The following is a 15,754-nucleotide window of genomic DNA, read 5'->3' as shown; positions in this document are numbered from 1 at the left end:
AGAAGGGATCACTGAAAGATTAGCAGCTGCTTTCAGTTTTCTGTTCAACCTCAACACAAGCAATTATAGGGAAAGTTTTTCAGCAGTGATGCAGTGGTGTTTTGGACTCAGTCCTACTATTTCTTTCTGATTGGCAGCTATGCAGTCTGGTCGTGCATGTGAGAGATTTATCTGCTAAGCAAGCATGGAATATTTTCAGACAAGTATTAAACTCTCATATGTCTCCAACATGTGCAAAATGCTGTTTTACAAAGTCTCATAATTTGCCCAAATTTAACCAGATTTTCATAAGGATTTCAATGGCACGTCTTTGATATTAAGGCCCCTTTCTATGAATCTCAGCCTCCTACTCAAAGGTAGGGATTGCCAACGAGTGAGATGAGAATCCATTAGAAATCAGATGTAGGGCTTACCCTGTTTCGCTTTCTCTTGACTTGGACTACACAAACAATAATCACAAAAACAATAAGGGACAAACCGTAAGCTTAAGCTTAATGTAAGAGGAAGCAATGGACTAATTTTCTCGAGAAGAATAAAGCTTCTTTCTTCCCTTTAAGCTCCCCTGTTCTTCTACTTGATGCAAGATGTTTTCACAGCCTTCAGAAAAACCAGACACCAGCTGACTAGTAGGATGATGCCATGTTATGTCAGTAGTACCCCAAACGTCCTTTCTTCACACATCCTGCAGTGTGACCTCGCTACAACGCCCTCGCCAACACCGTCTGGGAAACTAACAGCCACTACCCTGCTGCCACTCAGTGAAGACCAGTGTTCCTTTACAAACTTCTGGATTACAATGCATTCTGCAATAAACTCTTGTGAGGGGAATGGCCAGTAAAGAAGCACTGGCCAAACAAGTTTGTCTGGACACAGTTCCAGAGCTTCATCTTGACAGCAGAGTAAACTTGTCCTGTTTAATAGGAAGCAACCATTTGGTAAAGGATGGCTCAGTTACACAGGCAATGTGCATTAGCAGCTACAATTATCAGTATATTATTGTTTGCCATTAATGCACAGAACATTGCATCTTTTGCTTAATTAGTTTTGATTGCATACTGAATCCAAGGAGCTACTGGGCTAGAGGGGCATTTCTGAGAAGTGGCTGAGGATTCTTTTCATATTATCAAAACAGCATTCTTTAAAAAATATGAATTATTTCATCACTCGGCATGGGATATTTCATTCCATATGATTAAAGTTTTACAAAGTTAACAGTAACTGGATCTTACAAAGTAAAATGTCAGCCGGCTTCAAGAGTCATAGGCATTACCAGCCTGGTTCATAACTGGTATGAACTAGCCTTTCAGTTTCATTCCATCTGGATAGGTCTATAACATATATAAACCATGTAAAACAGCAACATGAATTTTTTCAAAAGCAGAAAATCTTACAGCTAGTTGTTAAAATAAAAGCAGGAATAGCTTAACTTGTTAGCCAACCTTGTTAGCCTTCACAAAGAGCACTCGTGAATGAACCTCATTATTTTCAAAGAACTGAAGAAGGACTGATTATCCACCTCTAGGCATGAGAAATTCCCCGTGCTCCTACTGTAAGATGTGTAACATCAAGTCACAGTGAGAATATTATAAACAGTCAGCTATGTTCATTCAAAGCACAGAGAATTAATCTACTGCAATTTGGCCTTGTGCATTGTTTCTTGGAAATTAATTCCGTGGGGTTGATTTTTTGGGTTTGATTTAATCATGTTTTACGCCTACTTTGCCATTCATTGTAGTAACACAAATGACTGTGGTAGGAAAAATTCACATGCTTTTGCCTTCAGAGCTGCAAACTATTATAATAAACATTAAGAACGTAAATATTGTCACCAAAGAGTATGTCTTCATTGCACTGTTAAGTCAGGCCTTTAAAATCACTATACTGTTAAAATATATTCACACAATAAGTCTGTCTATTTACAGTAACTTCTGACCCATCAAGATTTTTACCCATTTTCCAGAACCCTCAGTGCCTTACTAGCTGGACTGCCCTGGTACAGATAAACCACAAAACTAAGGGATTGTGGCTATATCAGTTCCTAGTCAGGAAGAAATCCAGTGTAGGACAATGATTTCTTCTTTGTTCAGATACCTGACTTTAACTTGTTTTGAAAATAAGGGTTTTTCTTTTCTTCAAACACTAGTTGCAATAGGCATATAAGTCCATTTCCTAAAACCTCCTCCTCTGTCCTAACTTATGCATTATTCTTAAAGTAAGCAGAAAATTGCAGAAAACTGCAGAAAAAGCAGAATGACAAGAAACAATTGCAAAATGGTGATAGAATGTGCATCTGATTAGTTGATGGTAGGATACGTCGAAATCAACATGTTTACCAATATGCTTGGCACTATTTGCATTCAGTGGAACAGTGCACTGGACCATTTATATGGGAACAGAAGCAAGAAATGATACTGTGAACACAATACACTCACAGCATGCCTGTTATCATTGAAAACCCAGGAGAATAGAGTTCCTTTTCTGTCTCTTCCTTTGAACTGTAGTTGAAATCCATGCGGAAATACGATGATGTTGATGGTTTTTTGTACATACCAATTTATCTAAGACTGTTCTGGTTATAGCAACAATGGTTGGACTTGATGATCTTAAAGGTCTTTTCCAACCTAAACAGTTCTAAGAGACTATGATCTTTATTTGCCCTGATCAAATTTTTGAATGAGGCTCCTTGTCCTTTCTTTTCCCCAAAATAATACATAGTTCAAGATTAAGAATTCTGTTACAAACTAAAGTACTGTATGAAATAGTACTGGGAATTTACCTGCAAATAAAAAAAAAGTATGCAAAAATCTTATTTGCAGTGAAATCAATCTCCATTGTAATGGAAGTCTGCATTGCCAGCATACTATTATCCTTTTCTCTAGAGTCAGGCTAGTCCTCATATGAAAGAATTACACATGTCCAAATGGTCTTTCATTTCAGGAGTTAATGATTGGCTATTACTCTTTAAAATCTGGAATTGCCTAACCAGCTGAAGAACCTGATTATGTGAAATACATGTCCCCTGTATATCATATACAACAGGGTAAAAAAGTGGGTGCTACAATTTATTGGATGTGAGGGGAAAGAGCAACTCAAGAAACTGTTCTTGATTTTGTAATATGTTTTTTAACTTTCCAGTTGTTCTCTAAACTATTGGCAACTACTTCGTTCCATCTTCTTTTTCAGTAGAACTCAAGATGCACATTAGGCCCATGTCCAAGGTTTATTTGCAGCAAGTTATCCTTGAATCTTTGTTGTTTTGGTTTTGTTGGGGTTTTTTAATTGTTGCTGGATAAGGGTACCTTTCACCAAATGCGTATCTGATTTGGCCCACAGAGAGAAGAAAGGAAAAAAAGTGTCACTCTGTAACACTTTGTATCATGCTGAGCCTTAAATTAATATTTTATGTCCTTACTGTGCTTTCATTTCATCTCTTTTTTCTGTTCAGAAACAGTTGTATCCCATGCTGCCAGTGTACAGAGCCTATAGTATTTCATATTAATGTGCTCTTACACAGAGATTGTGATGGTTAGGGAGGCCCTTGCTGAGGGACTGAAGCTGTCAGATAAAAGGGATGTTTACCAGTTAAGGTTTCAAACAGCAGTGCTATGAGAATATATTAATCAGTTGGAGATACTAGATTGGAAGAGAAAACAACTTTTCCCGGTATCTGGCAGAAGAGTATTTTAGTCTAGAGGGCGATCAGCAAACCACTGAATGGAGAGAGACGGTAAGCTGCAGAACAGATACAGGGAGTTCTCTACAACAATTTCACTGACTACTGTGATGTTCCTCATATTTCACTCATTTGTAAGACTCATCAAGCAAGAACAAGGAAAATACACAGTTGAACATTAAAAGGATCCTGAATTATAATGCTAAGTCTAGCTAAAAATAAATCTGATTCTTATCTTTTTGGCTGGAAGGCATCCTGTGAACTAAAGGAGACAAGAGATCAGACACAGGAAATACAAAATTATTTCTTCACCTCAAGCAAGTGGGACTTAGCATGGACACTCCCTGTAACAGTGCTTTAATGCTAGTACTTGTGTGACACTCACAGAATTCAGGTGTAGATAAAAATACAGGCACTTGGTTCTCGCCAAGCATCTAATCCCACCTTTGAGTAAGTTTAATAGTTACCAGTTAAACCATGCCGAGAGAAAATCGTTAATTGCATCGGTAAATTTTCACCAGTTGGAATTTATATTGGATTTTACATGCACCTACCCAATAGAATAAGGGTCCCAAGGGGAAAAGGAGACAGAATTTACAACTCCTGTTCTTAACCAAAGGATCAGTCATATTATGCCATCTGTTATCCCCCACACTAATTAATACCTGCACAGGTTATATTGTGGTGATGTTTAATTCTATCCATTTTATGCAGTGGCTCTGTTATCAGTTCTGTTTCTGTGTCAGTCTGTCCTTTGGTAATGTCATGGTCTCTGGCCATTTGGTTGTTTTTGAAACCTGCTCCATATCTCAGTTACCACTTCACTACCTCTGCTGCAGGAATTTCTTACAGTACAGCCCTTTTTGCCCCAGTCTAAAATCTGATACAAATTGTTCTGCCTCAAAAGCTGTCCAATGTGAATGGACAAGTTGATGTACTTTATTTTCTTTTTCTGGCATTGAATGACTCCCTGCTTGATTCTTTCATTATCAAACTTACAGAAAGTGTTTATCTGTAAGAGTCTGGCACCCTGAATTATCTTTTTTCCTGTGCTCCCCCTAGAGGACCACTAGAAGGTTGTGCTAGCTCCAGCTAGCTCACAGCATGCCTGGACACAGCTGTCCCAGAACTCTCTTTTTGTATTGTTTAAATGAAATAGCTGCACAGAAATGGAGAAAGTAATGTGAAAACAGGGACTTAAACTGCTATATGATCCCTCATGGAAAATGAGTAAGCAGACAGACAGAAATAGAAGTTGTCTTGAAGTGTGCAAGGCCACAGAATAGTATCACAGTGCACATGCTGCAATTGATGTTCACTCCACTAAATAGGTGGGATGGATATCAAGTTACTTTATCTGCTTAGCTAGGGAGATAAGACTAGACTCAGGGGACCTCAAGAACATTTCCGAATATGACTTTTTCAGGAAGAGATTGCAAGGTATAAAAGCATAAGCCATGCTTCCTCTCCCGTCCTATTTTTGGACATCAGTGGCTTTGTGTAACTCTTAACTTTTCCCCTCTCTGAGAAGAAATGGTTCAGAGTTTCATCATAGTAATTTTAGGTTTTTGTTATCAGGAACAAACATGCCTTCCTGAATTTTTTTAAATGCCCTCTGCAGACAAAGATCCAGGTGCAACTTGCACAAGCAGGTCTGTGTTAGCTCTAAATGAACTAGTCTGGGTACTATAGCAGCAGCTTTTTATTGGGAACCTGTGGTTACTCTGCGCTAAATTAGTGAATTGATGAACTAGTAACCTAGAAAATTAGCAGGCTACACTGCTGAATAAATGCAAGCCAACAAGTTAAAATTAGCTTAAATTTGTTAGGACAATCTGTAGTTACTCAGGATCTACAGAGCTGAGAACGGTATCTGTGATCTTGGACCTTGAATTACACTCTGCCATGTAGCAATACATTACAGTCTCACTGGCCAGCAGACCGCTGAGTTGATCTGAAATTCAGGACCCGGAATCCCCAGCTATTTCTCAGCCTTACACTGAAATGAAATCCAGCCAGGCTTGACCTTGTCCACTACCTGGTTTCATGGGTGTGTACTAGTTTGAAAACAAACCAGTGGGAGGCACCAAGTCAGAATAACAATTTAATGGAAATTAAAGAAAAGGAAAAAAGTAAAAGAAAACGCTGGTTCAAACTGACAGAGTCAAGATACAACCTGAGTCCCTGTTAGTCAGGGTGGTGGTAGCAGTCTGGTAGAATGGTGGCTGCAGTCCTCTGAAGCAGTGATCCTGTAGTAAAGGGGTCTGCTCTTCCTCAGAAGGTCCAGTGGTGGCTGTGTAGCTCTTGTCCTCTGGAAATCCAGTGGAAAGGGTTGTCTCTGGTGTTCAGTCTCAGATTATATCCATGATGGGATGCTTGGTTCCTCCCTCTGGGTGGAGCATCTCACAATGGGGTAATGAGTCATGAGGCCAAGTGTTGATGAGGCTCATTAACAGAAGATAGTCCGGAGGGAGTTATCTCTGAGTCATGGGCAGGACAATGATGGGCCATTAACAGAAAGATAGTCTGGGGGGAGGAGGCAAGGAAACACTGCCCCACCTGATTTCAACAGCTCCTGAGGATGGTAATGGAATACACTGCAACCCAGGACAGGGTGGAATAGGAATTGGGCATGAGGCCAGAAAGCAGCTATACTGTGCTGTGGTATGGTCTCTGATCTGGAGGAACTAATGAACCAGAGTTTCGTTATACTGTGCAGCACAACACTTTGCAGTTTAGACTGGACTTGAGAAAGTTTCAACTGTTTTAGATTAATAATGTGTTTGTTGAATACTGTGTGTATAAAAACCTGGTTTTTTTCTAAACTTAATCACTGCTTAATCATGCTTCCTCAGCAGACAGTAAAAGAGCATAAACACTTTAGATTTTTTCCCTGTTTTCCTTAAAGTAGTGTACCATTAATTTCCTGTTTCTTAAGAGTTCCTTTTGGGGGGTTTCTTGGTTTGACCTCTGGATAATCATTCCTCTTTGTATATAGCAACAATTCACCCTCTATATTTAAGCACTTAGACTTTAAACATCTCTATTTTTACTACACTCATCTTCTAAGGAAAGTTTAACTAAAGAGGTTATGGTACCCTAACTCCCAACTTCTGTTTGCAATGTCCAAAGACTTTGCAAAAAATCTATCTGAAAAGTATCCTGTTCGTTGTCGTGATGCATTTGTTTGTTTCCTAAGCAATACAACAAAGACATCTATTAATGAAGAACAGACACTCAGTTAACCACAGACACAGTTCTTTAATCAAGTAGCATTTAATTAAATTGGAAAATCATCCTTTTGTAGGGCCAAAAGTGTGGAACCTAAACAGAGATATATGTCAAATTGCTCTCGTTTGAATAAGTACTACAGCTCGCAAGACAGTAATTTTAAAATGTCAAGAAATATTATCACCAGAACATTTGAAAAGCCAGAAATTTTTTGTTAAGTTTTTAGAGGTTTCACGCTAAATAACTTATTCATCTCATAACTCATTTAATCTCCTTCTTAATTTCTTTTCCTAAAGTGGAAAATTATTTGTTTCTACTAAGTGCAAGCAATCCTATATGCTAAGCTAATTAAAATATCCACATGAAACATCCATAAAACTACTTTAATTGGTTTTTTATTCCTGTTTTAATTTCTAGTAGTATTTCTATTAGTATTTTTTATGCATATTTTCCAAGAAAACAAGGTTTGTATGAAGAGTTGGTCTCCCTCTGATATACTTTTAAATAATTGCCTGATTTCAAATGAAGCTGGCAGTGGGTTAGTCTGCCAGTTATTAAGTCTCAAAGTTACTGTGAGGACACTAGGGATGGCCACTACTAATGTGTCTCTTGACAGCAAATGAAGGAGAACTGAGAAGCTTTCTACTCTATTTGGCAGAATTTGAATGAGTCAACCCATTCTCCTACTGTGGTCCAGGCAACAAGCTGGGAAAAGGCAAGCAGAGGGTGTACAGATGATGTACAAGTGACTAGAATCATGTACAAATTACTAGAATTACAAGGTGGGGGGAAGGCATCTGAGATATAGAAGGGAGCTGAGGGTATTGGAAGGAAGTACAGGAAGCAGAGAGAAAGACTGGAAGAATATTTTGACGGCATCATGGTGGGAAGTTGTAAGGAACACAGAATACAAATTTATCAAAAACCAACCTACACTGGATTTACTATTCATGAAACACAGTAGTGGTTTCATAGTTCAGCATTGTCTTATTTTTAATGGAACCTATCTGCAGATAAATTATTTTCAGCTAATGAACATATTGTGATTTATACGTAAGAGAGGTTTCAAAAGGGACATTGAATCTTATGCCTTTGTTCTGATTGAGAGACGCAAGAAAAATTGCAAAGTTAGGATTCTAAGATAATACTTTCTCATTTGCACCAAGTTCAAGATCATCTTGTTCACTTTCTCACGGACCAGCTGAACTGCATTATTCCCAACATCTAAATCTGTTCATATTTTTACCAATGTGTACAAATAAATCTGAAGTAAAATAAATGAAGATCTTTTGTAGGTATTCTTAGCTGTAAAAGTACACCTGTCTCTATGTCAGTTATGTGAACCATCTAGACTTAAAGCAGAAAATCAGAATTCACCATCTTGTTCTTTAAAGCAAATCATGGATTTGTTAGCCTGAGCTGCAGCTTTGCTTAAGGCACATTGTCTCAGCTGCAGCCATGCAGTGACTCAAGCTGCCTGCTTGTTGAGTGTGTGTTTATCTGGCAAGCCTTGCTGACAAAAACTGAGCATACCTTTATCAATATGCTGTTATTGAGCATGGGGGGATTCAAGCTACTTGCCCTTGTAATTTTTACAGTTTTTTTAAAAGTTATGAAAAATCCTGAACCTAAATTCTTTTAACTTGGTACAGCGCTGTGAGCTGGTTACCTTGAGCTACCTGGAGCTGCTCCAGATACGTGGAGCAAAACCCTTCTAAAACTCTGTCTGCAGTGTGTTGTAGGGCATCTTTTCTCAGTATCAGATCAATGACAAATATTTTGTATTGTTAGGGGATGCAGATGCTGTTCACACACTATGTAAATGCATTTTGTAAAAATACACCCTTAGGAAGGTTTTTTTAAGGGATCTCTTCTGAATGTATCTAAGGAAGTATGTGATTGAACAGCTCTGTAGAGGGATGCTTCAAAAATGTGTTAAGAAGCTTTGGTGGTTTATTAGATTGTATGGTTATTAGCAAGAGAGAAAGCACTGGAAATACAATGTATTTGTACATGATTATTCACATTGTAATTGCCACTCTATCCTCAACTGCATTTCTGTAATGGGAAAAGTTAGCACCAAGAAAATGAGTGGAATTATTATTTGTAGACCTGCAGTGACTAACAGTGGCATGAAAACTTAATGGACCTATGAAAGAACACTCTGTCTACAGAGGAGTGTGTCTCTGGAAAGCCTCTGTACAGAAACTGCCTACACAGGGCTGCTGTGTGGTGTGACAGTGCAGCAGTGAGCACAGTGTTTCTGTGGAGGCTGTATACCTAGCTCAGCTATCATGATTTTCAAATGGGACTTTCATACTGCACTGGAGAGAGTTTTTCACACTTTCTCACTTTGTAAAAGGCCGTTCCAGACCCTATTGTAAGGTGGTGTGTAGAGCCAAATAGCTGCTGATTAATGCCTTCTGTTCTGTGCCTGGAGAATTTTATGGATTACAGTGAATAAAAGGCTAATTTGTCTCCTAAAGCATATATTGATATAAATGTGATCACTTTTCTGCACTACCTAACTTGGGTTAATGGAGTGTTGCTTCAATGTATTGTGTTTCTGGCATGTTCTGTCTGTATCCATAATGTCTTTGTGTGGCCTGAACTTCCTATTCATTACAAATCAGTGAACAGCAGTAAGCAGTTCAACAAACAGATATTTCTTAAGCTGTCAAACTCAAAGCCTGAATAATCTAAAAAGAAGTGCAATCAGGCCTGCCAACTGTAAACAATAAACACTGTTCTAAAATGCAGAATAGCTTACAAGTAAAATAAAACTGAAAAGTTAGGTTGACCTGCAACTCAGCTGTAGTTTATGAAAACATTAATACACAAAAGAATGAAGGCAGCACCAGTGCCTGGTAACAATTCCCTGCTTTTCTGCTTTTTTCTCTTCTCTCTTTCTGCTGCTTTCATGCGCAGTGCAACACACTACAAGCATATAAAAGAAAAGGGCTACAGGGTTCCCTGAATTGTTCCAGTCAACTCTCTTCATGTTTGATTGCCAACTCCCATGCATAGAGATTAGAGGGAGACTGGAATAGATTTTAAGGTCTTACTAAGAAGCTGAAGCAGCACCAGAGCAAGAAGTAGATGTTCATCGCTCCATGCAAAAACCTGAAAATGTACAGGTACTCTCCCTGAGAGTTTGGCCCTTCCTTTTCCCTTCTATCTGTAAGAAACTATTCTGAAATTTTTGGGTCTTCACACACTTATACCTGAATTTGAAAAGATAATGTCGGTTTCTTAGTTAACTTTTCCTCCAGAATCTCCATTCTTCCAAACTGCTTTATCTGTTCCAGCGGAATCTGTTCCAGAATTACTTTGGACATAATGTTATGTGCTGCACATTTCCATTTGATTTTCTGTAGCAGCATTTACTGAGGCTAGACAGGAAGATGCCCAGGCTTTCCAACCTGGAGCACCAGACTGCAATGATAGTCTGGTCATTTTTTGTGTGTATGTGGTAGAAACAGATCCACCCCTGCTTCTATTTCTACAGAATAAAGCCATCAGTCCCAACTGTATCATTGTAGATTTTTTACCTGGACCCACACCCACAGGCAGCAAGCAAATCCTGGTCAACAACAGAAAAAAATCACAATATATAAAGATGTTAATTTAGATATTATTTTAAAGAAAGGTTTCTATTCTTGGGAAAAGCAGTATGATTGGCAGTGAACCAGTTATCAGGGAGCAGAAAATAAGGAGCCGTGTTTATTAGTCAAGGCTGTCTTTCATAGCAATTCATCAAAAACATGCATGTGTTGGAAGCCCTAGAAAGATGAAAAGGTATCTTTTCAGTCCTGGAAGAGGAGACTGCCCTTTCAAGGATACAATGGTGCTTTTCAGAAGAGCAGTGACTGTGCAACATGTCCACCAATGGAAGGCTCCTTTCAGAGCAAATCTTGCTCTACCGCTTTAGGTAGCTATTCTCTAACATTCCTGATTGACTAAAATTATTGTTGCATAAAATATTTGTAAATATTACTTCTTTAATATGAGTAAAAATCAGGGGAAAACCCAGATAAATTGCTTAAGCAACTACTTTCTGAATGGTGTCTGTTGAACCAGGCTCCTCCCTCACCACAAGTTAAGAAGAGGAGGAAAGAAAACTCTGGACTTCAATACTGAGGGCTGGCTTGTCTGACTTACCCCAGCTCAAACTGTGACTGGCCAACGGGACTTCAGCCAAAAACATTTCACCTCTCATTCTCTCTCCCCTGTTTTTTCTATTTCGCTTCACCACCCAGTTTCCACAGAAACAGAGTAGCACAAATAGCACAGGTTTTGGGTGCCTTTCTGCAGAAGCAAATGTAACAAAACAGTCTGCATGTAACATCCCATTTTGGTGAAAAGCTTTATTAGATTCAGAGGTTATCTGCATACTAAAAATTATATGTAGAATTCTCTCTACTTTTTAAACCTTGTGCAGTAACTCCATGGATTGTCTGACAAACTGGCAGCAGAAATACTCTAATATTCTAATTTTTCACTTGGTTTAGGGCTTTTTCAGATTTCTTTTCTCCCTACTATTCATCAGGCAACATTGGCAAGCATCTAACAGAAGAAACAGAATCAGGCAAACCACTGTACCAGCCCACTATCCAGCTTCCACTGTGCCCCACAGCCAAGCTCAGTGTTATCCCTAACACTGCCCTTATTTCATAGCTACAAAGTAATTTTGTACACTGAAAAATACAGTGAAGGTGGTTGCTCTCAGAACATACTCCATGTTCCCAGCTGATCACCTAGCAGGCACCTGAGAGGATTCAGGATTCTGCTCCTCATCCTTGCCTGCATAGGACGGCTTATTTGTGTGCTCCTATTATGGATGCACTGGCCCAGTGAATGCTCAGATAAACAAGCTGCTGTGAAATGATACATTTAATATTATCTATTTCCTGTTTGAAATCATGAATGCTTTTGGTACTGCTTCTACAGAGTAGCCTGAAGTCCATTGTGCTCTTCTTGTCAAGCAGCAAGGAGGACCCAGGGATTACTTTTGCCAGTGTTAATCAGTTTGAACAACTCCATATGTGAATGATGAATGCCAGAGGTCTCCTTTATATATCCCAGTATCTTCAGACAGCAGGAAAGACATGGGTGATAGAAAGGTGAAGGATTATTTGTATTCTAGATTTTATTGTCCATTAACTACATGCAAAATCAGGCATGTGAAGGAGTACTACATTGTGGCTATAGTCTAGAAATTTACCAAACTCAGGTACCAAGATTTTCTGTATGGATGATGAGGAATGAGATTTTAGAGCCGTTCACAGCTTTGAGTAAAAAATACCCCAGGTATTCCCATAATCCATTTCAGTTTCACATCTGTGAATCTTTGATACAAGTGCTGTGACTTCTAAACAGTTTTTAGTGGCCAGATCCAGTTGCACTGAGAAAAACAGGCATTTTATCAGGAGCTTAATAGGGTACAAAATTTCACAGCAATAACAGTGATCAAAGGCAGCAAAAATAATTAATGGAAAACCCAGTGTGACAGCAGGCACAGGCAAGGCAGGCAGGCATGTAAAGAGCACACTGCTACCCCGCAGGCCAGCACTCAGCAGCATGAGCTGACAGGAGAGCTCATTTTCTCCCTCCACCTTTGTAGCTTTCGCTTTTCCTGCCATGTGTGAGGCAGCAGCTTTGCTGCAGGAGAGGGTCCTGCCTGGCATCACTCCCCACACTCTCTCTTTTGTGGCCCTCGTCAGCCCTGCGGGCAGCTCACACTTCAGCCTCTGTCTTGTCCCAGCTGTTCTCCTCCTCCTCTGCACAAATACACAGAAAGGTCTTTCACCCCTTAAAGGCCTTCTCAGATAATTGTGAATAGAGGCAGAAATATATAATTATTTCCCCAGCTCAGATCCCTATGTCATATTGTACTTGCTTTTTACCATCTTTGCAAAAATTGAACGCTGTCTCTCAGTTGATCTGTGGGTGATGGCATCCTGTTTTGTTACACTGCTGCAAAGCTTTACAACATCCCTGAATCAAATGTCTAACAAATGTCTTACCTTGAAATTAAGGTAAAACAAGAAAATATATTTCACAGTTACCTCCCAATCCTAGGCTTAAGGTTGATCTTCTATAGTCATATACACTCTTAATCTAAAATCACCCCGTAGAGCACATTAATTTTTTTAGAGACAAACAGACTTGGTCAAAAAAACCCCTCTCTGACTAAAATTCTCCTTGTCTGTCCAGATAAGATGCTTTTCCACCTTTCTTCTATTGCCAACTAATTGACCGAAGGATTTAGAGATTAATTTGAAAAATAAGCAGCTTTTCATTTAAAAAAAATAATGCGTGAAGGGAAAAGGGGAAGAATCAACTTAAAGGTGATGGCCTATTAAAGTGCTATAAACTTTGATAATTCGTGTTCTCTGAAAACCCTTTTTTGTCATTATTTTGAAAATCTGTATGATTCATTTTGGACTGTTTTCAAAATTCCTCAAAGAACCTTCTTGCTGAAATTGCCTTGTGAATTAAATTCTGTATTTTCGAAGACATCCCATTTTCATCATATTCTATTTGTAGATTTTGCATGGTAATGAGTTATCACCCCCACTTTTTGCTTCATGGAAGGCCTCAAAATAAGCATGAAAAATGCAAACAACCTACATATGAAAAAGACATTAGGCTTTTAATAGTTCTTTCATTTTAGTTCTCTGTGGTGTTATTAGTGACAGGTAAAAATCAGACTACTTAAGTGCAGCTGGTGCAAAGTGGTGTAAAAATACAACTTATCTGCCTGATTGTCTGTGCCCCTGGGAGGCATAAAACTGAGGAAGAGCAAGAACAGTTATTGCTGCTCTATTTTATTTGCTTTTTCTATGGACTGAGAACATCTCAACTTTGTACCTTAAGATTTTGATGAGCATCTTTGAAGGAGACTGACTCAACACGCTTCTCACTTGCGTTCTCTTCCTAGCCAGATTTATGCTCCCATCTGCTGAGATGCACTATCCTGATTTCCCCTCCTGGGGAGCCTGAGAATAGGAAGACATTACAAACTTATTACAGACCATAACTATGGTCAGTCATATTTTTTTTCCACAAAACCTCCTTGTTACGTTTGTTACTTTGTTACATTAAACAAAGTTTCTATGGGAACGTACTAATACTCACATTGTAATAGAGATTAAAATAATATTTTAATGATACCACCCAATGGACATATTAGATCATTTATAATAGACGTGCTTTTAAACCAACCAGAGGGAAAAAAAAAAATCAAGCTCAAGTTGCAGCCATATTATTATTTTCTTTTTATATTTTACACTAGAGTTCTGTATGTAAAAGGAGCCCTTGACTAATGGAAAGAGAAAGTAGTGATGACTGCAAGCACTTTGCCAGCTTGGAAACCATTTTAAGGGTAGATCATAACAGAAGGTGACTGAGGAACCCATCTTCAGTGGTCTCTACTGATGGTCTCAACTTGCCAGAGCGGATCAGTTTTATCTCTGAAGCAGAACTAGCATTTCCCTCCTTCCAGCCCCTGAACCATAGGAAGGGTGGTCTCAAGGATTTTGTCTGTAGATTCTCAGACACAGGCAGACAGTTCTTTAATATGTAAGAGAATGCTTACTGGTATTGACAAAGGAGTAATAAACCTTGCTGAATATATTAGAAGACTCAGGAAATGTATCCTAGGAATGATCTTATTAAGCTATTTACCTTGTGGTAGCACCTGCAGGTCCTTCAAATTCTAAAATAGAATTCTCAAAACTCTATCTGAGCTGATGGTAAGGGATGATAGATGAACACATAGTCAACAGGGAGAACTAAGAGAAGGGCAATTATCATACATGCACAGTTGTAAGAGACAAGCTACTTAATTACAAGGATTTTGTAGACAAGGTACTTAATGTAGGAATTTGGATGAGGAAAAATACGTATTTTAGGGAAGCTCTCCTGCACAAAATAGAAGAAGCAAGAAGTTACATGACAAAAAAAAGCTGGACCAACGCAGGCAAAAGTCTTGCTGAAGGTTTTCCCCAGCCAGGTATTTTCAGCTAGATGTTTTTGCCTGGGAGAGGTGAAGAAATGACTTTTCAACATACCAATGCCATAGTCATTGGCCAAATGACAGCAATATTCAAATGACACATAGTTCTTTCTTTGTTGCCCCTACCACTCGGACAGCCTGGAGTTGGGTGATAGTCCTAGCTTCCTCCATGACACTACAGCCGTCAGAAGTGCCATAATCTGCCTTGTCAATCACTAACCTCCATTGCTGTTTGCAGTCCACTCTTCTCAGAAGTGTACTAAACCCATTCCTGATACCCCTACTGGTATCTAGTAGGTTAATTAAATTCCAAGTGTGAAGGGTGGACAGAGAGTAAACTAAAGCTCTGTGGAAAAGACAAAGATTTGATCCCCTAGTGCTATATAAAATAAATCTCTGTGGATCCATCTCTGCTCAGAACTAAGGAGAGCTGCATCTTTGCTCCTTCATTTTTTCCTTTATAAGGTGCTCATTGAGCGATATATGCATACCTGAGATTTTTTAAATCCAGTGCAAAGCACTCCATTGTGTTACTTTCTTATTCTACTCCAAGGGGGAAGGTAAGTACGAGAGATGAGAAAATAAGCTACCCATATACGTATACCAGTTGTAACTCTCATCACGTAAGAAGACTGTGAATACAATAAAATTAGAGAATGAGAAGTATGAGACACTAAATACTGGTACTAGTAGCCTGGCAAAGAGGAAGTCTGAGACAGGCTGGGATTAGGACATGACACACAGGGTCTTAAAAATAAGGACAAATCTACGTGTTGAAGTTAATGAAAATACCTTCCTTGCACCAGTGCTTAAAATAGAAAAGAGGGTAG

Source organism: Corvus hawaiiensis, chromosome 4, assembly GCF_020740725.1.
Source record: "Corvus hawaiiensis isolate bCorHaw1 chromosome 4, bCorHaw1.pri.cur, whole genome shotgun sequence".
In the NCBI taxonomy this organism is placed as follows: Eukaryota; Metazoa; Chordata; class Aves; order Passeriformes; family Corvidae; genus Corvus; species Corvus hawaiiensis.
Note: the sequence above shows the minus strand (reverse complement) of the source record.